The sequence below is a fragment of the Corticium candelabrum genome, chromosome 3, assembly GCF_963422355.1.
Source record: "Corticium candelabrum chromosome 3, ooCorCand1.1, whole genome shotgun sequence".
Lineage (NCBI taxonomy): Eukaryota > Metazoa > Porifera > Homoscleromorpha > Homosclerophorida > Plakinidae > Corticium > Corticium candelabrum.
The window spans coordinates 6,031,478-6,059,102 of NC_085087.1; the positions used below are offsets into that span (position 1 = coordinate 6,031,478).

At 42.0% G+C, this 27,625-nt stretch overlaps 2 long non-coding RNA genes across 4 annotated transcripts; both read left to right on the forward strand.

Moving 5' to 3' along the window:
* The first annotated feature begins 48 nt into the window (after window positions 1-48).
* On the forward strand, window positions 49-8,091 carry LOC134177458 (uncharacterized). Of its 2 annotated transcripts, XR_009969520.1 has the most exons (5): window positions 49-191; window positions 696-767; window positions 5,051-5,115; window positions 7,712-7,801; window positions 7,873-8,091. It is a non-coding gene; the product is annotated as an uncharacterized LOC134177458 (long non-coding RNA). The 2 variants fall into 2 exon arrangements; XR_009969519.1 differs by having other exon boundaries at window positions 7,712-8,091.
* A 3,527-nt stretch (window positions 8,092-11,618) lies between these two features.
* On the forward strand, window positions 11,619-21,368 carry LOC134177335 (uncharacterized). Of its 2 annotated transcripts, none has more exons than XR_009969478.1 (8): window positions 11,619-11,731; window positions 11,835-11,894; window positions 16,303-16,368; window positions 18,357-18,481; window positions 18,542-18,669; window positions 18,723-18,822; window positions 20,511-20,750; window positions 20,819-21,368. It is a non-coding gene; the product is annotated as an uncharacterized LOC134177335 (long non-coding RNA). The 2 variants fall into 2 exon arrangements; XR_009969477.1 differs by having other exon boundaries at window positions 11,626-11,731; window positions 11,786-11,894.
* The last annotated feature ends 6,257 nt before the right edge of the window (window positions 21,369-27,625 follow it).

The following is a 27,625-nucleotide window of genomic DNA, read 5'->3' on the forward strand; positions in this document are numbered from 1 at the left end:
GAAAGTGGGCATGTATTCAGCTAACTGTGCACATCCAGATAGTTCTTGTGATGGATCGTAGGCAAGATGCGATTGTCCTGTTTTAATTGGCATCACAGCAGTCCATCGCAGTGAGATGTACAACATCGAGGTCTCAGAGACGATTTTCCACTGGATTACCAAACCAAACCTTCGTGGCACGGTAGCTTGAGGTGAGCCAGCTCAACACAGTTTGGTTTGGTTTGGTTTGGTTTGGTTCGGTTCAGCCGGCATTCACACTGCGAAGTGAAGCCAAACCAAACTGTGGCGCACCGTGCTGGCACAGTTACACACGCTAGTGTGAACTGGCTATAAGTGTGTCTACTGTGGTAGATTGTTATAGAGCAGACGCTTGTGCGTGCTTGCTCATCTATTCTACGTCTATTACACGTTTCTGCCACACATGTAGTCATCGTCAAAACCAGCATACATGATTACCAATTATTTAGGAAACGTGTCTACTGCTGCCAAATTTGTAAGCCTACATTCAAGCTAGACACATCAACACTTTGCCAGAAATGCAAGAGAGGTGCCACGCCCAAAGTAATAATACAATATCAGTAAATTATAACATATCAACATGACTGTTTAGTGCAGCCTTAATTGAATGGTTATTGTTCGTTAATCCTGGGAAGTCTGTTATACCGTTAACCTCACGTGTTATATTGTGACCTTAGGTGTGGTATCAGATTATCGGATAATCCGACATCAAACCTCATTATCTAAGTTGTCAGACTAATAAAGGAAAGGTAAGAATGAAGCTCTTAATCTGCTGATAAAACTCATAATGACATGTGGTTACTTAATTAAAATACAAATCAATTCTACGTTGCTGTGCGCATACAACACTAATATGTTTCTCTATGAGGATTGCGTCAAAGAATATCGCATTCTTGGCTTGCATATCGCCAAACCACAAAATAGAGCTCTCTCTAGGTCGGAGTGGTTGCCTTGCCTGTCCCGTTTCATGTAACTAATCTCCTTTCATATTGTCAACCATTTCTCCTTCGATTTCAAAACTTTGCTGATTGTTGACCTCCTGAGAGACACGTCCCACTTTGAGTTGAAATGCTTGACAATCATTTCTTGGGTAGACTTCCGATTTTCTTGCTTGTAAATACAGATTTGGCGCATCTAGTCTCCAGGGAGATCCACAGGTCTCCGCTTGGCAGTCATGCGTGCGACATGTGCAATGCAAATATGACATTGCGCATGCGTATGTAGGATTAGCTAGCGATATTTTTGTATCAGTCGGACTCTGAGTGTCGGACAAATGAGACCAAATGCAATACAAAGTGATGCATGTAAATTGGTTTCACGTACATCTGTGTCAGAAAGTACAGGTTTCGGATTATCGAGTGTGGGAATAATGAGGTCTGACTGTATCTATTTTACTTGTTAGTGTATGTATCTTGTCTGGCCTAGAGCACTGTACCTGTAGTGGTATGAAACAAAATACCGTAAAACCAGATAATCGTGAGTGCATAATATTGTGCGATTTTGTCCAAAATCACTCCTTCAACTCTATTGTATGGTTTTACATTGTGCGATTGGCAGCCATCTACACTCATGGCGTTGCAGTTCCATGTTGTACAAATCACGGAACTTGCAGACTGTCGACTCAGGCAGGTTCCAGCGCAGTTGCCTAGTGAAGTATCTGACTGCTGCAGCAGGCCCGTGGTGGGCTGTATACTTTCCAATAGCTGCCTCACTTCCTCACTGTACGTGTGCTGGCTTGTTGTCTTTCTTTGTTTGACCGTAGAAATTAGGTCGTTATCTTTATCTCCAACGGCATCATTGGCGGGCTTCTTCCTCTGCATTACACGGAATAGGGACAAATATGCCCTTTTCGTCTTTTGGAATAATACGCTGAAAGAAATCGCAGATCGACATGGAAGAAATGGATGTTGTTCGGTACCAGGTGCTAAAGAATTACACATGCGCAATAGATATATGTTATGCGGATGCAATTCGTGCAATGTCAGTTCGACCGCACAAAACGCACGATATAATGTACCACATGATTTTCTGGTTTTACAGTATATTATTGTTGTATTCAACCAGATCAGTCTGGTTTGTAAAGTCTATTACAAATACCGGAAGCAAACCCTGCTTCACAAGTATGTGTCGCTATGCCCCTCCATGATGGGCAAGCGAGGTCTTTACCCCATCTGGGCGCCCACCAACACGGTAGATGAGCCCAGCAGGGTACATGTTTCTGTGTAGTCCACATGGTGATCAATGACTAGCCAATTCGATATAGATTACAGGCATTACGGTGACCACGAACCTGATACAGCACGCCTAGTCGATATAAATGACCACCAGGAAAGCACCGAACGTCATTGTCAACGGACTGTTCGCCAGACCACAGAAACTCCCCAACGACTGAAACGAGTCATAGTCTCATGGATAAAGCTAGAGAAACATGAGAAAGACAGACAAGTTTCATAATTTACTGTTGTCACTGGGGTTTGAACCCCAAACCATGGAGTGGTAGCCATTGTCGCTAACCACTAAGCCACGGCGGTGACTATTATTATTATAACACCTGCAATGGGCCAATGAGCGCACCTAACATCCCTACAACCCATGTTATAACTATTAATTGCTACTCGAGGCAAACACCTAGAATAGTGTAGTAGAGGCCAGTAATGTGACGTACGACCAGCTTGACGACCTGCGAGGCAACTGCGTAGCACGTAACCAAATCAATAATGCAACTTATTTATTATGCAGGTCATAGGATTCTGTCATGACGCGGCTAATTACATTCAAGCTGCATACCAGCTGAGGGTTTGCACTTCTAGTGCTTCTTTATTGTCGGAGGTATAAACTGCAGTGGTGGCAGAACCTGGGAGGGCACGATGGGCAGGCTGTCCCTCCAATATCAGGATTGGGGAAGCATCGCCCCTCCAATACTGGATGATGATCAAAGAAAATACCTTAGAAGTCCTGTTGCTTGCAAGTAGAAATAATATTGGATGGTGTTGCTATTGACTTGCTTGATATATATATATATATATATATATATATATATATATATATATATATATATATATATATCAATGAAAAACCAACCATATTCAGATAGAATCAAATGACGGCAGTCTGTTTCAAATTTTTCACACACACCCCTAATCCAAAGGAGTTTTCTGCCGCTCCAGAACTGTAACCTGCATCATGTGTATTTACAGTCTGCATTGAAACTGTTGAGACTATTTACACTTGGAGGCGTGGCCATGGGTAGCATGAACAGAAATGCATCGTGTTTGGCATCTACATTTTCTAGATAGAAGAGAACTATTGTGTATGCTCGTAAGTTTGCTAGAGTTTCGGAAACACACAAGTGCGCATCAGTAGCTTGTGTCATCTTTTCATTTTTTCATAGCATCCCCCCTCTGCTAGCTAAACAAAGGCAGATTCGGATATTAGACATGTGTTTGATGTACAGCAACAGATCACAATGCGTAAGCAACTGCCACTCTGCCTGAATTGAGTGTTCAAGTTGAGGCCTATGAAGCTCACTATGTCGCTTGATGACTGCCTACAGATTTTCTATTGGTGCAAGATCTAGTGATTTAGCGGACCAATCGAGAACTGTGACGCTGCAGTCTTGCAGCCACCGCTGAGTTTGACAAACTGTATGCGTAGGAGCATTGTCAAGCTGAAGACGCCCAGCCGTCTAGGTAAAGAGTATCTGCCAATTCAAGAAGGCTATCTTCCAGAATGTCGATGAAAATTACAGTTGTAATGTTGGTCTTGAATGTTTCAAAACAGTCGTTTCGAGCGAGCTTACGCCACCCCATGGACGGTATTGCGGTACAGCTAGTGGTCTCATGCATCTGTCAAGATTTTTTGCTCCAGTCATCAGCTGCATTGTCAGCATACCAGTCTACACGTCTGTTGTTCTGAGCTTCGGTTAGCAGCAGAATTTCCGTAGGCAAAGTGTAGCGATTGCCTGTGTCATGAAGTTTTCTTCTCATGGTGGAAGAACTGATGACAACTCCTTCTTATGCCCAGTGTTAGTCTCTTGACAGTTCAGTAAACAGTAGAGCGAGAAACATGTAAAGTTAGTAGATCTTAGATGGCTTCTTGCAGACCCTAAAATAATGATTTCAAATTGATCGGCCACTTAGAGCTTAATTAATTAAGTCAAATTTTGTCATGTCCAATGGCCTTGCAATCTTCTCATTTCGTCGGCCAATGGTGCTGTTTGATTGAGTATGGGATGATGGCCGGGAGTTATTTCATGTTCTATTCTTGGAGCGGTATAATATAGTAACAGAATATCACGACTCCTCGATGATGGAAAAGTTCTACAAGTGGATGCGCAGACTATGGAATAGCTTCTGTGACTGCTTTTCAGCTGTTTGAGAATAATTTGGCAAGGTTTCTTAATAATTAGCAAGACAAGAAGACTTTCCAAAAATAGTACAAATAAACCGAAAAAGTTTCAATATACTTTTGATGCGAACTGTACACATTGTGCACATAATATGACATGTGCAATATTGTGGTAGAGCACACGTATTGATGAAGTACATACAGTAGATAGTAATGTACAAGATCTGAGTCTCCGAGGCCCCAATTGTGCATGAGTTGTTACCTTTGTGGCTCTCTTTGGAGAATAAGTATGTTTAAACAGACCAAACAGTATTATTTGCAAGGTCAAAGGTCACTACTATTCAGGTGTTTCACACACTCAGCTTTTCAATAGATCACACAAGTCTGCTCACACTCCCCTAGCTCTTCCAGAATCTTCCAGAAGCAAAGATGCTGACGCTAGAAAAAGGTTTTGGAAGAAAGTGAACCAATCAAACACCCTTCCTTGTAACTCTAGAAGAGACTAAAAAGCAGGTAGAGAGATCAAAGCCCATCAGACACGTCTTGTAATTTTGTAAAATACATACTAGACTACAGATGGCACAAAAGTACTTGCCAAATGCTATTAATTCCTGCTACTTGAGTTGTCTCTTCAATGTTTTGATTAAATCTTTAAATTTTTTTGTACATGTTGGTTTCTACGTAGATCTCCAAGTTACCGTGTCAAGGCAAAAAGTACAAGAATGGCCATAGCAGCCACTTTAGATCGAAGTAAGAAAGATATGTGTGCATGTTCTAGCTTGTTTGTATTAGTTAAATTAGTGTATTAAAACCTCTATTTAAACAATGCTCTTAATTAACTCAGGCCCAGCCAGTTCTAGGGTTAGAGTCAGGGTTAGGTTTAGGGACAGTTCGACAAAGATGACAATGAAATTAATCGCCGATGTGGGCACCTTGCAAGTACTGTGGAGAGCATCTCCCTCCCTGCCACTGTCCAGCATATGGCAAAATCTGCAAGCGATGCCAGAAAAGAAATCATGTCGATAGATAACGTCTGCAGAAGCATGCCCAAAGACGTAAGTGAACACAGTGCAAATAGGCACTAATGACAGTAGAGATGATGAGCTGTATATGCCTGAGTTGTTGGCCTATGCAAGTCATTGGTTGGTATCCGTACGAAATTATCAAGTGTTGGAAATTTTTGTCTACATCTTGGGCAGGTCCTTGTAAGGACTTGCCTAGGCCATGCAAATATTTGGCTAAGAACTTTACCCCGAGTGGTGCTGCTATTCATTATCAAAGTGAAAAGTTTGTCAGGACATGATTGACATAGCAGGCACATTGACAACATTCAAGCTGGATACGGATGCAAGCGCTAATGTATTGTCATACACCACTTACCGGAAGACTAACACAAAGTTGCGACCAACTCGACGTATACTCATAGGCATTGGTTATGGTCAAGTTCGACCACGAGGCAAGATAAAGATTGAATGAAGTGTCTCACACTGACCAAAGGCTCTCAGTCGACCTCTACTTCCTATGTCATGGATGAGAACTTGGCAATACCCGTGGCGAATCTACATATGGGCGCACTAGGCACATGCTTTCCTAGTGTCAAGACAAGTAGAAACATATTTGCTTGAAACTTCCTAGAAGACTGATGATAGTTGATCCTCTGCATGAGCGACTTTGCACTACCCCTTTAGTCAAAGACTGGATCCATCACTAAGAGTTGGAACGACAGATGTGTGAAGACTTATTTCTCTTCAAGCAAGATAAAGTGGGAACTTAAAACGTAGGCTTTGTAGCACTGCACTACGTTTATGCATGCGGTTGCTTTGGTAGCAAAGAAATGTGTGCTACGAAAGGAGTACGAGCTAAGCTGCGACATCATGAATGCTAAGCTCCACCTACAACAAATAAACTGGGTCAGTTGTCTTGCGAATAAACTACACGCAAACTAAAAGGAAATAGTACCTATGTGGGGATCTTGTGTTTACGGCCTTAGAAAAGCCATCTGTAACAAAATCAGGATGCTAGAGTCTCTTGGCTGACTTGACCCTAGCTCTCTTAGCTCTCTTAGAAGATGAGACCAGCACAATACACTGGACAGTAATTAGCATCAGCCTTCATGCTGTTGATCTAGAAAGAGAAACAGGCAGAAGGTTTAATGTGAAGAATTTTTTTATAGTTCTCTTCCAGAAAGCTGCGTAGAAGGACACGCCCATGTTGGTACAGCTTGAGTCAGGAGTGTCGTGTAATAAGGGCTAGAAGGAACTCTAGCCCCTCATTTTTGAGGGGTGTAGATAAGGTATGCCCTTGCCAGGGTCCCCACTGTTTACACCCACTCGACGCCTAGCTGCTTCAGTAACTAATTCAGAGCTAAGCACGTACATCTATCGTTCACACATCTACACAAGCAGAGATTGCTTTACATTTTGCACTAAAGCTGTTGGAAATGCACCTCCAGTTGACAACTTGAGTGAGGACACGTGTCCCATGCTAACTGGAAGCCTTTGTTTGAGTATATACCATATGGTAATACGTCTATGTGAAGGTCTCGATTAGAATGTCCGTATGGCAAATGAATTTCCAAACAATCTACATTAGCAAGCAGTTCGTGTGCAGAATTGACAGAACAAACGTGTTCCAAATACAGTAGTACAGTACTCCAATAGTAATCCGAGACCTCTAATCAACATTAGCCCTTCTAGTCCCCGTCAATACTTAACATTTAGTCAAGTTCGATCACGTGCTACTAATAATTGCCTTTACTCCGCCTCCGTTTGGTACCCGGGTGTCTGTTTGCCGTCTTTCCGAAATGGAGCCCTGCTTTCGCTTGACAAACTATAGTTCAAAAGAATCGCTAATAAATTCTCTTTCGAATGAGCCTACTTTGAGCCGTCTATGTGATCGAAATCGCCAGATATCGCATGTTTTGATGACGTCACATTATGGTCATATCTGACCACATGACTCTAGCCATCTTCCTGTGCTTCGGTAGCCAATCAAAATATTTTAGCCGTTAGACACACCCTTTGGCCGTGCCTATGGATACCGCCAAATTTTAGCAGCACATGCGGCTTCGTCACAATTTTTCCGACACGGTCCATGCGCTCTGGCCATACTTTGTTCTTCGTTGTGATTTTTCCAAGACTTTGGAGGCAAAACAACGTATTCAGACGTTTCTTACGTGTGTTTCGCTTCGTACGCATCATTTGAGGCCGATGTGACGGAGAACGAGTGAGATATTTCGTTTGTAAAGATGCTGACGCGCGACACTGTAGGTATATCATTTGGATATCTAAACGTTTCGTTTTTTCGCGATATCTTTTCAGTAAGAGTTTCTGTAACTGTTTTTCAGGTTTGGCCATTAGCCGTTGGGGAGAATTTGAGTTATGCCCATAGTAACGGCACGTACTCTGTTGCTATGGCTATGTACCCGTATGTTTTGGTTAGAGAATGCAGTCTAGAACAATCATTCAAACCGTTTTACAATATTCCATATGTTTATTGGCTCTCCAGACGACGATGTGACGCACCAGAAAGCAGAAAACTTTCTCGATGATGAAGACAGCGGCGACTCAATTAGTGTAACGTATAGACAGGAAGTTGACATGAACGTATCGAAACAATCATCAATAGCTACAAGAATTGTATCATTCGAAAGCGTAATTAACAGGCTTTTCAACTGTGTACGTATTGTAATTTTTGCATGTATAAGGTGGCTACACTTGCGAATAATACAGGTAATCGACTGTAGTTACGCGCGCGCTAGGTAATTAGTTTTATTAGTAAATTCTTGTAATAGGTGATAGCGTTAGTGTTATGTGTTGGCACCACAGGTATCGGAAGGGTTACACCCACACCCAACAGACACCTGATGCTACGCCACCGGACAAATCAAATGCCTCGTTTGGTCGATAAATGTCCGATGTCCGGCCGTTATTTCACACACTGCGCCAAGACTAGAGCTTGGTTAGAGACATCCATGGCCCCAACTAATAGCCACTGACTATAGCACAGTTCTAACTTGGACACAATAGACACCAACATACCTGTTTCCAGTAGAACATTATTTTTGCTGAGCCCAAAAGGCCTGTGTTTCCAGAAATGTAACCATTAAACCTGAGTATCCTAGACAATTTCACCCCAAAATATAACTCTTTCTTTCATGGCTATATTTTACAGACCCTGAAATAGGGAATTCAAATTAATCGGCCACAGTGTTCTAACTAGGAATTTTCACCAGCCGGCAATAGTTATGATGTCACAAACAGATTATGGCGTCACAAACCCACTATGACATCACAAATAGACTATGGTGTCACTTCCATTCTTCACCTGGACCTTACAGGACCATGGCTGTTGACATTAATTGCATGAAAACTAACTTGCACCAAAAGATCTTTTAACGAATTCCACTTTCTTAGTAAAATATCCTCTTTGGCGATCCAGTATAAAGCTTTCAACACACACACCACAGTGTGATCGCACCTGTCGTTCAACAGAAGGTTACGTTTTGTGACAGAAGCACCAAACCCACTCGTTCTTTCCACTTGTCTTTGCTTCAAATCAGTCTCAATAGCTTCTCGATGAGCTGCAGATGCCTCATGATCTTCCACAGAGTGCAACTTCACTCTCCTACATCCTGTCATCCACCAGGCAGTAGAAAAAACCTCCTCCACCACTTGACCTTGGCTGTTGCATCAAGCAGACAGAACAAAACATACGAATGCCATCTGCAGTGTGAGGAACGATAAGCCAATTGCATGACAACTTCCATTTCGAAAATTCTTCAGGCAGTTTCTCGACTGCGTTACAATGTTCGTCAGGAGCGCTCCTGCTCTCACTCATATTTGTTGGTCATTCCCGGATGTGGTCCTCAGAATTCGGTATGATAGCCTGTAAATCCCGGATTAGAAAGTGTGCCTTTATGTAAGCATGTACGTCGTCCCAACGAAAGCAGGGTGAAAGTCAAACGTCATCTTACGTTACTACAGCCGTAAGAGATTGCATATGAAGGGTTCCAGTCTATGTGTGTCGCGTTCCTAACACTGGTAAGTAGGGATATTCTTGTTGGCATAATGATAAGTTTACCGGCACAGATTGGCTCCAGCCTGTAAGCCGGTGCTAGTTAGAACTATGGGCCACTCACAGCCATAACTGCCATTCTTATCAAATTGGTCATGTCAAATAGCAACCTCTCATTTGGTCGACCAAAGGCATTGTTTGTGGCCGGCCGTTATTTCATGGTCTGTAATTAATTAAGCTACAGACACACACATGAGCACATACTGTACACAAACGAAAAGGGAGAGGAAGATGGAGAGAACAAAAGCAAAACGAAACAAAAACAAGAGGAATGAAGAGAGCAAAAGAGGAAGAATGTTTACAAGGCCAATGATTGTCCTCACCATCTGCATGTCTCTTCAACTCATTCTTTCCCTTCAGAAATAATTGTCTCTTCAGATTGTTGTTGTTGGACAGCACTCAGTCTCGTTAGTATATGGTTAACTGCAAAACAAACTCAATAATCACAACATCAATCTTCCATTCAAATATCAGACCTTCTCTCTCTGTCTGCTGTTGCTAGGCTGCTTGTACTGAGGATTCAAAGAGCTTCAACTGGAGCACGTTGAGTACGTGTGTAGTCAGCAGTATTAAAGAGACATTTTGCCCATGAAATCAATGCTAAAAAATCAACAACTGTAAGAGAAGCAGGTAAAGAGAAATGAGGAAATTCTGACTGCAGATTTGTAGGACTGATTTTTCATTGAGAAAACTGCATCAATGTCAACAGCTTCAAAGAAAAATGTTCTTCTTCATTGTTTTTCCCTTCTTACATAAGGCATTTCTTCCAACCATTGTAATGCTGCACAATTCAAGACAAATTGATTCACAGAAATGCTGATTTGACATTATAGAACATTTAGACATATAATGCTGTTTTAGAATGTTTCTCATGCAGTGAATATCTTTGTAAGTCAAAATATTCTTTCAAATAATTTTCACTTCCATCCCAACTTCCTGCTTCCATCAAATAAGATCCCAGTCTACCAACAGCTGAAAACAACATGTGGCAATTATGACGTACCAAGCGGCTACGAAATGTTTAGAGCCCCTAATTGACTCTCTTCAAAGATGACAGTGAAACACAATAATACAGTGACACAAGGTCCATACGACCGCAAAGTTATTCCTAGAGGCACCATGACCCAACAGTTAAGGAGTCATCTAATCAGCTGGAAGTGCGACACAACTGCTGACAGAGTAACTATACTCATCTTAAACGACCAGAAGTTGTCTAATTTCAAACAAATAAAATTAAACACAACACAACAAAGCCGTATTTCTTAAATACCCAATGCTTATACATTAGATGTGTTGACATGACAATTGCGATTTGTGATGTTTGTGTATTTCAAATATTCTAAAATTTTCATAAAGTAGAATTGTAAGAGCAAGTGATATGAGTTCATTGCATGGTGCCCTTCTTTAGCAAAGTTCGAATCCTGCTGCTGGGTCTCATAGGTGACAATTAATACAATGAGAAAAATAAGATAGAATTTCCAATGTTAGCTAACGCTCAATCATCAATTTTTCACAGCTAGCTCTCCTATCATAAATCTGCAGATAATAACAGTAAGCTGTCTATCTGCATTGCAGACTCAATTTCTTGTCCACTACAAAATAACTAATATTAACACAAGCATACAAAACAATAAAATATGGAATCAAAAACGCTGTTGATCATCATGAAACAAGGAGTCCATCCACACACAAAAACTTAACCATTCTTGTGACAAACAAACACATTCTAACACTTGATCAGAACCTGCAGCTACTTATTAGTAGTATTCAATGTCTAATAAATATTGAATTATGTCACCTAACTTGAGTTATGAAAGATAGTCTATTATAGAGCCAAGCAACCAACAGCAAAGCTTACCTATAGCACACACGTCAAAACAACTGCTCAGGCGTCACACACAAGTGTGGCCACCTGTACTCCACAAGAATTGAGCGGGGAAAGTATTTACAGCTTCTAGGTTTACTAGAAAGGGTTAGCGTTATCTCTATAGGGTCAGAGTTAACGGTATACATGTCCCCATAAAATAAAAAATATGGAATTAACAGTACTCTAGACTGCGTAATTAGTTATAGTGGTTAGGGTGTGACAGGTGGCGTTGATGAGGAGGTGTGGTTACTGCAACATAACGTTTGCCAATCCACAACTGTCGACCACAAGTCTGGGTGCACGAATGCGAAAAGAACAGAATGTGGAACAGAAGAGAACGTAGCATTCGTTATGGGACATGGTTCGACAAATCGCGTCTGGGTATTCGCCAAATACTCATTTATCTATTTCTGGATGCTGAAGGTATGTATGTCGTCATGTATGTTTCATCCTTGATTGACTGCAGACCATCCGTAGACTGGGTGGGTGTCCTTTTGTTGTGGTTGCATGTTGTGAGGTCTTGTAGAACGATAGCAAGTCAAGGCAAAAGGTACAAGACTGCCCATAACAGCCAATTTAGATCCAGGTAAGAAAGATATGTGTGCATGTTCTAGCTTGTTTGCATTAGTTAAACTAGTGTATTAAAAGCTCTATCTAAACAACACTCTTAATTAACTCAGGCCCACCTACTGCTAGGGTTAGAGTCAGGGTTAGGTTTATAGACAGTTTGACAAAGATGACAATGAAATTAATTACCGGTGTGGGCGCCTTGCGAGTACTGTGGAGAGCATCTCCCTCCCTGCTAATGTCCAGCATATGGCAAAATCTGCAAGCGATGCCAGAAAAGAAATCACGTCGGTAGCTAACGTCTGCAGAAGCATGCCTAAAGACGTAAGTAAACACAGTGCAAATGGGCACTAATGACAGTAGAGACGATGAGCTGTATACGCCCGAGTTGTTAGGGCAAATCATTGGTTGGTATCCGTATGAAATTATCAAGTGTTGGTAATTCTTGTTTAGATCTTGGGCAGGGTCCTTGTAAGGACTTGCCTAGGCTATGCAAATATTTGGCTATAAACTTTAACCCGTTTGGTGCTGCTTTCATTATCAAAGTGAAAGATTTGTCAGATTAGGTAGACATGATTGACATAGCAGGCACATTGACAACATTAGAAATAGAGTGAGTTGCAGCGAGTGTTTAGCGCATACAAGATCTAAACGACATGTTGTAACTCTACCAAAGACTTTCGACACTGCATGCGTTGTCTAGATTTAGAAACGTACGTGGGAGCGTACGCACTTCAATTGGTTTTGTGGAGCTCAAAAATGCAGCCTTGATAAGAACACGAGTAAACAACCTTCAAAAACTAGATTCTCTGCAGCAGATAAAATAAAATTCTGAATCTCCAGTCTCCAATACAGTAGCTGCATGAGGTACCTCATATCGAGACATGCAGTCTCATATTGCAATCTCATATTACAATCTCATATTACAGTCTCATATTACAGTCTCATCGCCTCATCTCATTGTCTCATCGCCTCATCTCATTGTCTCATCGCATGGTCTCATCGCCTCATCTCATGATCTCATTGCCTCATCTCATTGTCTCATCGCCTCATCTCATTGTCTCATCGCATGATCTCATTGCCTCATCTCATTGTCTCATCGCATGGTCTCATCGCCTCATCTCATGATCTCATTGCCTCATCTCATTGTCTCATCTCATGGTCTCATCGCCTCATCTCATGATCTCATTGCCTCATCTCATTGTCTCATCGCATGATCTCATTGCCTCATCTCATTGTCTCATCGCCTCATCTCATTGTCTCATCGCATGATCTCATTGTCTCATCTCATGATCTCATCGCCTCATCTCATCGTCTCATCGCCTCATCTCATTGTCTCATCGCCTCATCTCATGATCTCATCGCCTCATCTCATTGTCTCATCGCCTCATCTCATTGTCTAATTTTGACACAAATGGCACGCCATACGCAAGTGCTAATGTATTGCCATACACCACTTACCGGAAGACTAACACAAAGTTGCAACCGACTCGAAGTATACTCACAGGCATTGGTTATGGTCAAGTTCGACCACGAGGCAAGATAAGGATTGAATAAAGGGTCTCACACTGACCAATGGCTCTCACTCAACCTCTACTTTCTATGTCACGGATGAGTACTTGGCAATATCTGTGGCACATCTAAGTATGGGCACACTAGGCGGATGCTTTCCTAGTATCAAGTCTAGTAGAAACATGTTTGCTTGAAACATCCTACAAGAATGATGATAGTTGATCCTCTGCATGAGTGACTTTGCACCCCACTTTTAGTCAAAAGACTGTATCCATCACTAAGAGTTGGAACGACAGATGTGTGAAGACTTATTCCTCGTCAGGCAAGTTAACATGGGAACTTAAAATGTAGGCATTGTCTCGCTGCACTATGTTTAGGCACGCGGTTGCTTTGGTAGTGGAGAAATGTGTGCTACGTAAGGAGTGCGATCTAAGCTGTGACATCATGAATGCTAAACTCCACCTACAACAAATAAACTGAGTCAGTTGTCTTGCCAGTAAACTACATGCAAACTAAAAGGGAATAGTAGCTATGCAAGGACCTTGTGTTCACGGCCTTAGAAAAGCCCTCTGTAACAAAGTTAGGATGCTAGAGTCTCTCGGCCGACTTGACCCTAGCTCTCCTCTCATAGAAGACGAGGTCAGCACAATAAACTGGACAGTAATTAGCGTCAGCCTTCATGCTGTTGATCTAGAAAGAGAAACACGCAAAGGTTTAATGTGAAGAATTTTTTATAGTTCTCTTCTAGAGAACTGCGTAGATGGACACGCCCATGTCGGTATAGCTTGGGTCAGGGGCGTCGTGTAATAGAGGCTAGAAAGGGCTCTAGCCCCTCACCTTTGAGAAGTATAGATAAGGTATGCCACTGCCAATATAACTGCCAAGGTCCCCCACTGTTTACACCCAGGGACGCCTAGCTGCTTCAGTAACTAATTCAGAGATAAGCACATGCATCCATCATTCACACATCTACACAAGCAGAGATTGCTCTACATTTTGGACTAAAGCTGTTGAAAATGCACCTCCAGTTGAAAACTTGAGTGAGGACACGTGTTCCATGCTAACTGAAAGCCTTTGTTTGAGTCTTAGACCATATGGCCATGGTAAAGTAATTATGTCCATGTGAAGATCTCGATTAGAATATCCGTATGGCAAATGAATTTCCAAACAATCTACATTAGCAAGCAGTTCGTGTGCAGAATTGACAGAACAAACGTGTTTCAAATACAGTAGTACAGGACTCCAATAGTAATCCGGGACCTCTAATCAACATTATACCCACACCGAACAGACAAACAGACTTAGAGCGAGACAATGTACCTGAAAAGACAAGTTCAGTGACACCTCAAACGTTGGCCTAGTGCAAGCGTAGAGTGCAGAACCTTCCAGACAAATACGTTCTTGACATGTTCTAAAACGACATCGAAGACGCGCGTTAATTGTATCTAATTAGAGTAGAGTATCAAACTTCGAGCAAATGGGGGGTGTAGGGGGGATTGCCCATGCACTCTGATACAAATTGGCTGCCCATATCACTGAGAATCTCTTCCCCCAGGAATGCCCAGGCGTTTTTAGATCCGTCCTTGTATTTCTTCCCTCTTTTTAGTAGTCATTTTGCATTTCTCACATCTCTTTCAAAGAACTGATTTGACTGACCAGGCGGTCACACTTGTTACTAGGTGGGAGCTGGTTGTGGTTGTCAATGGATTGGAAGTGTGGCTGGCCTAATTGACAAATCGCTGGAACCAAATTTAGATGCGTTGGGTCTCTGCTACAGTCAGACCTCGTTATTTTGACCACGTATGTCTCTAGTTTCTGTCGACTAACACGATTGTTGAATTATGACCCATGTAAATCGCTTTCACGAGTACATACCTTTGAAAGTGACTGCATTGGATTATCCTGGTGTCAGAATAACGAGGTCTGACTGTAGACGCATGCTCGTATGATTGCACGGGAGGAACAATGTTCATTGGCATCTTCAACTGTTTTGAGAATATCAGTAAGCAATGACTACCTGTGCAAGCACTAATGGGTGATATCGCTGTTCTGATATTCAAGTGGTCAGTTGTCGATGATGTCAGACTGATGTCTGTCATGAAGACGCAGCTGCTGGAAGAACCACAGATGACCCAGTATAGATTAGAGTTATTTTCCAAAGAGCTATGGAAGTTCCTACATCTCCTAGAGCAGGACGAAACCTGTCATAGCCGTGGATTAGGGTAACGTATAATACCTTATTACTCAAGTATAACACAGACGCAACTACTACATGTACAAGCAAACTATAACAATAACTAAGGAGTCACGTGATGTAGCGCACACTATCTACTACAAAATCCACTGTTGCGACAATAACATGCATGAGATGGCAAGGTTTGTCGTGTTTTCCTAGATATTTACACTGAGTGTGCTTACAGCTTTTCTAAGTGTTTTCCGATAGTTTTCTCATCCCATCTTGTTGTGTTTTAGTTTTTCTATCTGCATGAATGTGGTGAAAAATACTCATCTAAAGTGTTTCTATAGGTTCAGTGAGCAGTTTAGCCATAACCACACACCCTGTGCAAAGTGTCCATAGGTCTTTTTCAGTTGCTGGCTTGTGGTCATGGGGTTTCCAATGGAATATGTAAATTTTAGTTGTTCGTTTTGGGGTTTTGTTGTTTGGAATTGCTGTGGAGCTTTTATCTCTCTGGGAAGTAGAGTGATTAGGAAACTATACTTGTTGGCATATTGTTAAACTACATTGTCTATATAAACACAATATACATGAAGTATATTACACTCACTCGGCCATCTGTTTTTGGTCATATAGGAAACTTATCTTTGACAGGTGTAACTGTAAATGACATGCAGATGGTAGTTATGAATCTTTTCCAATACAAAGTTAGTTTAATTTTATTTTTCTGTGATTCCAGGAGGCGATCGATCGAGTTGCAAGATTGAAGTTTAATGTGCATTGATTGGTGTATGTATTGTTATAGGTAAGTTTTGCTGTTGGTTGCTTGGCTCTATAATAGACTATCTTTCATAAGTCAAGTTAGGTGACATAGATTCAATATTTATTAGACATTGAATACTAATTATAAGTAGCTGCAAGTTCTGATCAAGTGTTGGAATGTCTTTGTGTTTGTAACAAGAATGGTTTGTGTACATGGACTCCTTGTTTCATGATCAACAGCAGTTTTGATTCCATATTTTACTGTTTGTATGCTTGTGTTAATAATGCTTGTGGAAATTGAGTCTGCAACGGTTTTATGTCATATAAACAGCTTACTGTATATCTGCACATTTAGGAATTTACTATAGGAGAGCTAGCTGCGAAAAATTGATGAGTGAGAGAGTTAGCAAACATTGGAAATTTTATCTTGATTTTCGTATAGAAACCGGTTGCAGTAGGCGTGAACCTACTCACGTTTGCACGTGCTGGAGGACATTCAGGACTTTAACATGCAATGAAAACTTCTGTGCTGTTGTGGGTTGCGCAACCGTGCCGATCGTGACAGAGACATTACTTTTGTTTGTTTGCCAGCGATAGTGGCAGTTAAAAGCAAGAAATTTTGAAAACTGAGGGAACCACGACGAGGGGCTTGGATCACTGCAATCAACAGAAAAGACCTGAAACAGATCAGTTTGAAGTACACACACATCTGTTCCGATCACTTCGTCGCAATGGAAGACCAAACGAATCTGGATTAGGTTCCTAGTCAAACACTGTAATATTCGTCAAGGCATTCATTGACGGCAGAATGGTACGAACAAGTACAGCAAAGGGATGCAAAGAGACTGCGATTAGAAGAAGACGACGACGACGAAACCGTTCCTCCACTTGATTGCTGTGCACTTGCAACCGAAATTACAGACGACTTTGAAACTGATGACAATGTAGTGCATTGGAGCGATAGCATGCATGCAGACCTAGTAGTGAAGACGTTGACAGGCTAAAGAAGCCGTTGCACTGTCTTCACTGAAGGAGGAACTGGCAACAATCCGGCATTCCCATTTCAAAGCAGTTTGCTTTCAGAGAAAAAATTCTTCCGGTGTGGATGCAGGTTGTCGTTGCGGCCACATGTCGACATCCTCGGACAACTCGCTGAGGGAAACTTTGTAAAGGTCAAGACCATCAGCGTACTGCAATTTAGCGTTGCAGCGACGTCGGTTGTCGGAATCTAACAATCTGTTGCGATAGACGAGAAAAACAGGCCTCTAACTTATCAAAAATGTCCCAGCTGTCCTCTACGTGTGGGGTGGTCAGATTAGCTCACGTGAGTGCAACTGGTCTATATTATACCTATGAGATTCAGCAGCAGGATTTGAACTTTGCTAAAGGATGACACCAGTGAACTCATATCACTTGCTCTTGGTTCAAAACAGTACTATTTTATGAAAAATTTAGAATATTTGAAATACACAAACAGCACAAATTGCAATTGCCGTGTCAACACATCTAATGTATAGGCATTGGGTATTTAGAAATACGACTTTGTTGTGTTGTGTTTAATTTTATTTGTTTGTAAATTAAAATTAGAATTAGACAACTTCTAATTGCTCAATTAAGATGAGTATAGGTACCCTGGCAGCCACTGTGTTGCACTTCCAGCTGATTAGATGACTCCGTAACTGTTGGGTCATGGTGCCTCCAGAAATAATTTTGCAGTCTTATGGACCGTGTGTTGCTGTATTATTGTTCCACTGCCATCTCCGAAGAGAGTCAAATTAGGGGCTCTAAACAATTTGTAGCCACTTGGTACGTCATAATTGTCACATGTTTATAAGCTGCTGTGGTTTTCAGCTGTTGGTAACCTGAGATATTATTTGATGGAAGAAGGAAGTTTGGATGGCCGTAAAATTATTTGAATCTTTTGACTTACAAAGATATTTGTTTCTCGAGAAACATCCTAAAACAGCATTGTATGTCTAAATGTGTCAAATTAGCATGTGTGTGAATCAACTTTGTCTTGATTTTTTGCAGCCTTACAATGGTTGGAAGAAATGCCTTATGGAAGAAGGGAAAAACGATGAAGTAGAAAATTTCTCTTTGAAGCTGTTGACATTGATGCAGCTTTCGTAATGAAAATAAAGTCCTGCAAATCTGCAGTCAGAATTTCCTCATTTCTCTTTTACTTGCATCATCACTTACGGTTGCTGATTTTTCAGCATTGATTTCATGGTCAAAAGTTTCTTTAATACTGCTGACTACATACGTGCTCAACGTGCTCCAGTTGAAGCTTTTTGAATCCTCAATAGTAACAAGCAGCCTAGCAACAGCAGACAGAGATCAGAGGGTCTGATATTTGAATGGAAGATTGATGTTGTGATTATTAAGTTTGTTTTGCAGTTAACCATCTACTAACAAGACTGACTGCTGTTCAACAGTAACAATCTGAAGAGACGATTATTCCTGAAGGGAGAGAATGTGTTGAAAAGACATGCAGATGGTAAGGACAATCATTGGCCTTGTAAACATTCTTCCTCTTTTGCTCCATTCCTTCCTCTTGTTCTGTTTCGTTTTGCTTTTGTTCTCTCCCTTTCCCTCTCTCTCCCTCTCTTTCTTCCTCTTCCGGCCTCTTTCTTACGCTCTTCCTTTTTCATATGTGTACAGTATGTGCTCATGTATGTGCCTGTATCTTAGTTACAGAGCATGAAATAACGGCCGACCACAAACAATGCCTTTGGCTGACCAAATGAGAGGTTGCCATTTGACTTGACCGATTCGATAAGAATGGCAGTTATGGCTGTGAGTGGCCCATAGTTCTAACTAGCACCTGCTTTGGCAGCATTTTGCCAGCCGAGCCAATCTGTGCTGGCTGTGGCTGGCTGTAAACTTATCATTATGCCAACAAGAATACCCCTGCTTACCAGTGTTAGGGACGCGCATAGACTGGAACCCTTCATATGCAATCTCTTACGTCTGTAGTAACGTAAGATGACGTTTGACTTTCACCTTGCTTTTGTTGGGACGACGTACATGCCTATGTAAATGCACACTTTCTTATCCTGGATGTACAGGCTATCATACCGAATTCCGAGGACCATATGCAGGAATTGAGCAACAAATATGAATGAGAGCAGGAGCGCTCCTGATGAACATTGTAATGCAGTCGAGAAACTGCCTGAATCGTTTTTGATATGGAAGTCATCACGAGATTGGCTTATTGTTTGTCACACTGCAGATGGCATTCGTATGTTCTATTCTGTCTGCTTGACGCAACGGCCACGGTCAAGTGGTGTAAGACGTTTTGCTACTGCCTGGTGGATAACAGGATGTAGGAGAGTGAAATTTCACTCTGTGAAAGATGATCATGAGGCATCTGCAGCTCCTCGAGAAGCTATCGAGACTGATTCGAAGTGAAGACAAATGGAGAGAACGAGTGGGTTTGGTGCTGCTGTCACAAAACGTAACCTTCTGTTGAATGACAGGTGTGCTCGTGCTGTGGTGTGTGTTGAAAGCTTTATACTGGATTGACAAAGAGGATATTTCACTAAGAAAGTGGCATTCGTTATAGGACCTTTTGGTGCAAGTAGCAGCAGGGTTTGTACCATTCATGTTATTTCTTAGTTTTCATGAAATTCATGTCAACAACCATGGTCATGTACGGTCCAGGTGAAGAATGGAAGTGACACCATAGTCTATTTGTGACGTTATAGTTTGTTTGTGACGTCATAACTATTGCCGGCTGGTGAAAATTCCTAGTTAAAACACTGTGGCCGATTAATTTGAATTCCCTATTTCAGGGTCTGTAAAATAAGTCATGAAAGAAAGTCATATTTTGGGGTGAAATTGTCCAGGATACTCAGGTTTAATGGTTACATTTCTGGAAACACAGTCCTTTTGGGTTCAGCAAAAATAATGTTCTACTTGAAACAGGTATGTTGGTGTCTATTGTGTCCAAGTTAGAACTGTGCTATAGTCAGTGGCTTTTAGTTGGGGCCATGGATGTCTCTAACCAAGGTCTAGTTTAGGTAGATCAGTAGTACATACATGTACCAACCCAGAGACTTATTGTAGCTCACAGAGGATTGAATAGTAGGGCTCTTCCATTTGTCTAGTTGTGTGTGCATGTATTTGTGTGTGTATGTGCTTTCTCACCTTGTATAGTTTAGTATAGTTCACTGTTTCTTATAGCATCTCACAACTGTGAATGGCTCAAATTAGCAACTAAATCACTAACTGGTGAAGCTGTTGAATTGAAAGCAAAATCGTCTGATACTGTTGCCACCTTGAAGCGTCAATTGCAAACCAAAGATGATTCTTCATCATGGGATCTACTACTGGTTTGAAATGAGAAGCAACTACACAATGAGCAGACATTGGCTGATGCAGGAGCAATTGATGGAACAATGCCGAGTATCGTTTTTTGCCCTTGTGAGTTGATCTTCTATTCAATACATTATAGTATACAAATTGTAATGATGGCACATGTATGGTTGTAGGTGGTGTGACAGACATGGGAGTCGATGTAGGTGAATTGTTTGTTCAAGCATTATCACTAGGCCAGAGCAGTCGAAGTAAGTCAAGTCAAGATTGTCATTGTTGGCAGAAACAGAACAGGCAAAACGTCTCTTAAACAATCCTTGCTCAGACAGCAGTTTCATTTTTAGATAAAATGTTTAGACAAACACATACCTAGAGCAGTCGTCCTTGCACTGCATGATCTAATGCAAAGGGTTCAGGGAGTGAAGGTGAGAAGAGCAGACCACCCACATCTTGACAGTCAACTTCAGCTCAACTTGAAGTTCGATAGAGAATTAATCTACATTGACTGATGAGAAATTAAGCAGCGTGGACACAGACAAACTTGCATGATGAAGCAACAGTTCTAACTGAAGGGATTGCTCGTGCTATTCAAGATTTCCAAAGTGATCCTGAGCAGGAAGATTAGATAGTTCAAGGTATGATTTTGGATTTTGGAAGACGGGGAGCCACTTGTTTCTGGTTAATCTCAGTTTCTAGGCAGGGGCATAGCATGACCTCTAGAAATGGGGGGCTAAACTTCACGATGCTACCCCCACCAAGACACGCCCATTTTTTATTTGGCTTCTAATTGACTGGTGCGGTAGAATCAGTGGCAGATCCAGACTGGAAAAAAGGACTGTGTATATATTATAGGTGATTTCTCAACGTCCTGAATGCTTTCATAGTTTAAGTTTGCTCTAAGGTTGATAATTGACTGCCTAACGTCAAGGAGATCGGTATCGTCTCTCAAAATCGTGCGCTCAAACTCCTTCCAACGAGCACGTTGGAGTGCTTCACAAACCAACTTGTGAATTCGCACTGCACGGTAATACTGTCTATCTTCAATTGCAGCATTGACTGCACTTGAACCACAAATTCCAGATTCCACGACAAGATCTTGAAGCCCTGCGTCAGCAAAACGCCTGCCAATTACAGCGCACGAAGTGCAAGACAGATGAAATGCCCCTAAACGCAAAACAACTCTGTTCAGTTCTTCTGACTTATTCCAACAAATCTCTTTCATCTTTGCGTAAATCGCTTAATCAGCAACAATGATCACGTCATTTTGATCAAACTCATCTGCCATTGCCAGTGACCTGCGAATTACTGTGTAGACCGTGTCCAGCTTAGTAGGGGCTTCATTTACTACAGGACAATATCCTACTACTGAACGACAAGGGACATCTCTAGATACAGCAATATTGAAATCTGTCCATAAAGGCACCAGTTGGCTTTCTTGAGATGTACTGAACGCGGTCTCGATCTCTTCCTCTGTTACTAATCGGCAAAGAATCCAAGTCATGTCACGGCACATTGATTCTGCAATGTGAGTCGACAAACACTGAGCACTATCCAGTGCCGCGATGTCTATCTCAGTCGAAGTAGGACCTTTTCTTCGACCCGCATTGTAGTGATCAAGCTCCACAGGCAAAGGGTGCAGTGTACGCTCCCTAGTAGGCTTTGATGGCCCTTTTGGCAACGGTACGGCTATGTCGCAATTGCGAGAAGATCATTGTATAACTATTCCATTAGTGCAATGGGTGGTTCCAGCTTCGGTACGCATCTCTTCCATGATATCATTGTTGTCCCAACAAAACATGCCTGGGACATTTGGGATGATATTTGAAGGGAGTTGGGAGTTTCTTGACAACTGATTTTGTGCAATAGCTGTTTCCAGCCGCTGAAGCTGAGATACGCTAAGAGCATGGCCAAAACGATTTAGTAGTTATATAAGCTGAGTGCTGCCAGTCAAATGATGAACAGTGACTGGCAAAGACAGGTGTTTCGGTGGCTTAACTCTTCCATTTGTAGAGCAAAAAATAATATCTTGAGCTATGGACAATATACGGCATTTATGGTAAGGTGAAGTAACAGTGAGATGAGAAGAGAAAGCAGATAATAATTCATTTTCACTCTCTTCAGGACCTAGAAAAATTTCAACAAATGGACCTTAGATGAAAGCATCAACCTACGGAGTCAGTGCTTACCTACGACAAGCCAAGCAAGAAAGTTGAACAAGGCGGCATGAACCAAACGAACGACGTCCGAAATTTCGAAATCTTGTGGTCCTGGTGGCCATGGACTAGAGGGGATATCTAACATGACGTTCCTCAGACAGGCGGCTGTGTGGAACGCATCCGCAACATCTGTTTGCGAATCTCTTGGCGCAGTCCAATCTATATCAATATCTGCAGCTGAAGAATCATCTTCATCCTCTGTTTGAGAAAGACGCGTGTCGTAAAACTCTATAAGGCGAGCTCGGGAGATGTCAGAAGCATACACAAGAAAGCCACCAGACTTGATTTTGCGATGGCTAGACTTCCCAAACTCTAACCGGTCACCAAAATGGTTCTCGAGACGACGCTTTAACCTTTCACTACGGTACTGACCAGGTTGGATATCTGAATCCAAATCCATCAAAGTACGCTCATACATCAACCTCACACCCGACAGACTTATTACTTTATGTTGATGGATGATTCGCTCTTCAACAACCTCAGCAAGACTAGTGAATGCTAACGCATAAATGGTGCCCTTGTCACCTTGTTCTGTTACACCTGATGCAACTTTCTGTGCTGCAGTCAGTTTCTTCTTATGGGTGTATTCTGAGTAGCAGGATCGGTGGTACTGAATTCCAAAGCAACAAAGTCTTTAGAGACATGAGTCAAAAGCAGCATGTCCTCGTCGTTGTAAATTTCTGCAGATCTATGTATTGCTTCGGCAGCTTCCTTAGTCATGCATCTACTTAACTTTTCTACCTTGCTGCGTTTGCCAGTATTGTCTCTAACCTTCTTGTCAACAGCCTTACAGAAGAGACATTTCCCCGTAAACCCTCTTGCTACTGCCGCTGCGGTACTTCTACTGCTTGTGGGTGGAGCTGCGGGCAAAGATGCAGAGGTCTGGTCACTAGACAGATCTGCTGCCGTCACGATGCTGCTACGTTAGAGCTTGTAAATACTACTACAAAACGCAGGGTTCATAGAACTTAAATCCGACTGACCTAATGTTCGCTCAGAAACTCTAGCCAGATGAAACTTCGAAGTATAGGTTTGGTAACATCGACGGTGGAACACGCCACGTGGCTCGCTCGCATTCAAACCAGCCATTCTGGAATCACCGCGTAAACTTGCTGCGTGAAGAAATGTCCTCCAAGATACAAGGGAAACCTCGATCAACTCTTGGTCTTGTGGACATGATTTACCTGGCAGATTGCACAGACATACACTGAAATCTAGCGCAGGGCGCTTCATAGGCAAGGTAAAACCATCTAAAGTGCACTGCTGGTATTCTGCATCTAAACTAGCTAAGTCTCGATCTTCAAAGTCTTTGTAAACACTCTCCATTGCCTTCAGCAGCTCTTCCGCGTTAGGAAAAACCCGGATGTTGTGTCGTCATGAAGTTACTACGCAGGCGTAGCAACCGGCCACTTTCTGTCATCAAATTGGACAATTTGTGACGTTTTTTCATGTTCCAACATTCGGAATTCTATTTCTATGCTTATTTTCATTTGATCTAAGGCGATAAACCTTTGTTGGACGAGGGAGGAAATGTAACTCTGCTTTTACAGCACTTTTCCTAGGCTGGTCCATAGACTACTAGAAGACTGATGATAGTTGATCCTCTGCATGAGCGACTTTGCACCACCCCTTTAGTCAAAGACTGGATCCATCACTAAGAGTTGGAACGACAGATGTATGAAGACTTATTCCTCGTCAAACGAGTTAAAGTGGAAACTCAAATGTAGGCTTTGTCGCGCTGCACTACGGTTAGGCATGTGATTGCTTTGGTAGCGAAGAAATGTGTGCTACGTAAAGAGTACGAGCTAAGCTGTGACATCATGAATGCTAAGCTCCACCTACAACAAATAAACTGGGTCAGTTGTCTTGCCAGTAAACTACATGCAAACTAAAAGGGAATAGTAGCTATGCAGGGACCTTGTGTTCACGACCTTAGAAAAGCCCTCTGTAACAAAATTAGGATGCTAGAGTCTCTCGGCTAACTTGACCCTAGCTCTCCTCTCATAAAAGATGAGGCCAGCACAATAAACTGGACTTCATGTTTCAGTAATTAGCGTCAACCTTCATGCTGTTGATCTAGAAAGAGAAACACGCAAAGGTTTAATGTGAAGAATTTTTTATAGTTCTCTTCCAGAGAGCTGCGTAGATAGACACGTCCATGTCAGTACAGCTTGGGTCAGGGGCGTCGTGTAATAGAGGCTAGAAGGGGCTCTAGCTCCTCACCTTTGAGAAGCATAGATAAGGTATGCCACTGCCAATATAACTGCCAAGGTCCCCGACTGTTTACACCCACGAGACGCCTAGCTGCGTCAGTAACTAATTCAGAGCTAAGCACATGCATCCATCATTCACACATCTACACAAGCAGAGATTGCTCTACATTTTGCACTAAAGCTGTTGGAAATGCACCTCCAGTTGAAAACTTGAGTGAGGACACGTGTTCCATGCTAACAGGAAGCCTTTGTTTGAGTCTTAGACCATATGGCCATGGTAAATTAATTATGTCTATGTGAAGATCTCGATTAGAATATCCGTATGGCAAATGAATTTCCAAACAATCTACATTAGCAAGCAGTTCGTGTGCAGAATTGACAGAACAAACGTGTTTCAAATACAGTAGTACATGACTCCAATAGTAATCCGGGACCTCTAATCAACATTATACCCACACCCCCAACAGACAAACAGACTTAACGAACAATAACCATTCAATTAAGGCTGCACTAAACAGTCATGTTGATATGTTATAATTTACTAATATTGTATTATTACTTTGGGCGTGGCACCTCTCTTGCATTTCCGGCAGTGTTGATGTGTCTAGCTTGAATGTAGGCTTAGACATTAGCAGCAGTAGACACGTTTCCTAAATAATTGGTAATCATGTATGCTGGTTTTGACGATGACTTCATATGTGGCAGAAACGTGTTAAAGACGTAGAATAGATAAGCAAGCACGCACAAGCATCTGCTCTAGATCCGGCTCATATTGCAAATCAGCACTCTATCTAGAAATAGCCTCGAGAAAATGGACTATGACACAAAACACAATTCCACATATCGATGCTGTCTTGTAACTTTGGGTTAAGACTATTTCGATGAGGTCAGGACAGAGATCAGTGATGCTATAGCGTGCAAGCAACTAGCGTCCAGGAGAATTGAAAGAAGTCAATCAAACATGTTTTAATTACACAACAACGTAATCTGCCTAACGTTCTGTCTTGTGCAACGTCTGCTAGGACAGTTACCTGCATAATGAAGCTTGTCTTGATCGCGTTCACCTGTTCCTTTCTGCCAGGCGATTATAGATCGCAACAAGCGCCTCGGCCACTGACTCTGTGCTTGTATTCTTTCACCCTTTTTAATTAATAATTATTTGACGTTTCTCACATCTCTTTCAAAGAACTGATTTGACTTGTTACAGTGAAACCTGTACCAGCGACCACCTTCTCTCAGCAACCACCTGGCTTTAGAGACGCATCCGCCTGGCGTGGAGCGTTGTCCCATACAATAGCTACTGTACTAAGCGACCACCTGCCAACACCTCTTCTAAGCGACCACAATGTATCTATTTCATCTTGATTACACATTCCAACATGACTGTCACCTCTCAGAGGTGTTGCCGACACGTGCTGTACACTTGTATCCCAAATCAATTCTTGCTTGCATGATGTCCGAAAAGTTCTGAGTCTAGGTGACCGGGTAAAGGATAATTCAGCTGTCTGAGAAAGGAATCTCAGCGAGGCAGATAGCAGGCAGGTGGCAGGCAAATGTCGTTGACGCTGGACAACATGGCATTGACACAAGTGACACTGAAGATTATGATGATTATGATCCACCTCAAATTTGAGTTCAAACTTACAAACAAGCCATAGAGCTCGTGGACGACCTATTCCAGTTTTCACTCATCTCGGATCTTTCAAGGTGCAGGCTTGTGGTTTTCACTGGAATATGTAAATTTTGTTGTTCATTTTGAGGTTTTGTTGTTTAAAATTACTGTGGAGCTTTTATCTCTCTGGAAAGTAGAGTGATTAGGAAACTATACTTGGTGGCATCTTGTTAACTACATTGTTTATATAAGCACAATATACACGAAGTATAGTACACTCACTCGGCCATCTGTTTTTGGTCTTATAGGAAACTTATCTTTGACAGGTGTAACTGTAAATGACATGCAGATGATAGTTATGAATCTTTTCCAATACAAAATTAGTCTAATTTTATTTTTCTGTGATTCCAGGAGGCAATCGATCGAGTTGCAAGATTGAAGTTTAATGTGCATTGATTGGTGTATGTATTGTTATAGGTAAGTTTTGCTGGTGGTTGCTTGGCTCTATAATAGACTATAGGCCTGTCCACACTGGCAACTGGATCGCGATCCGATCGCGATCCGATCGCGATCCAACCGCAACGCTGTCCACACTTGCAACTCGATCGCGATCGGATCGCGATCCGTCCGATCCACATCGCGAGGTGGATTCGATCGCGATCCGATCGCGATCGGTTGAATCCAATTAGAAATAGTGGGCGTTACCTTCACGTACGCTACGCGTGTAGTCGGAACATCTAACACTCCTCACTCGTCTTTGTTCTCGCTCACCTTACGTCGCTGTATCAACGCTTTCTACAAGCAAAGAAACCACACATACACATCGGTCATCAGTCACGTGATAGCGAAATGAGGCGGAGGTATCGTTTTCAAAGTGCAGTGTGGACGCTCGCTATCCCGATCGGATCGCGATCCATTCTGGTCTAGTGTGGACAGGCCTTA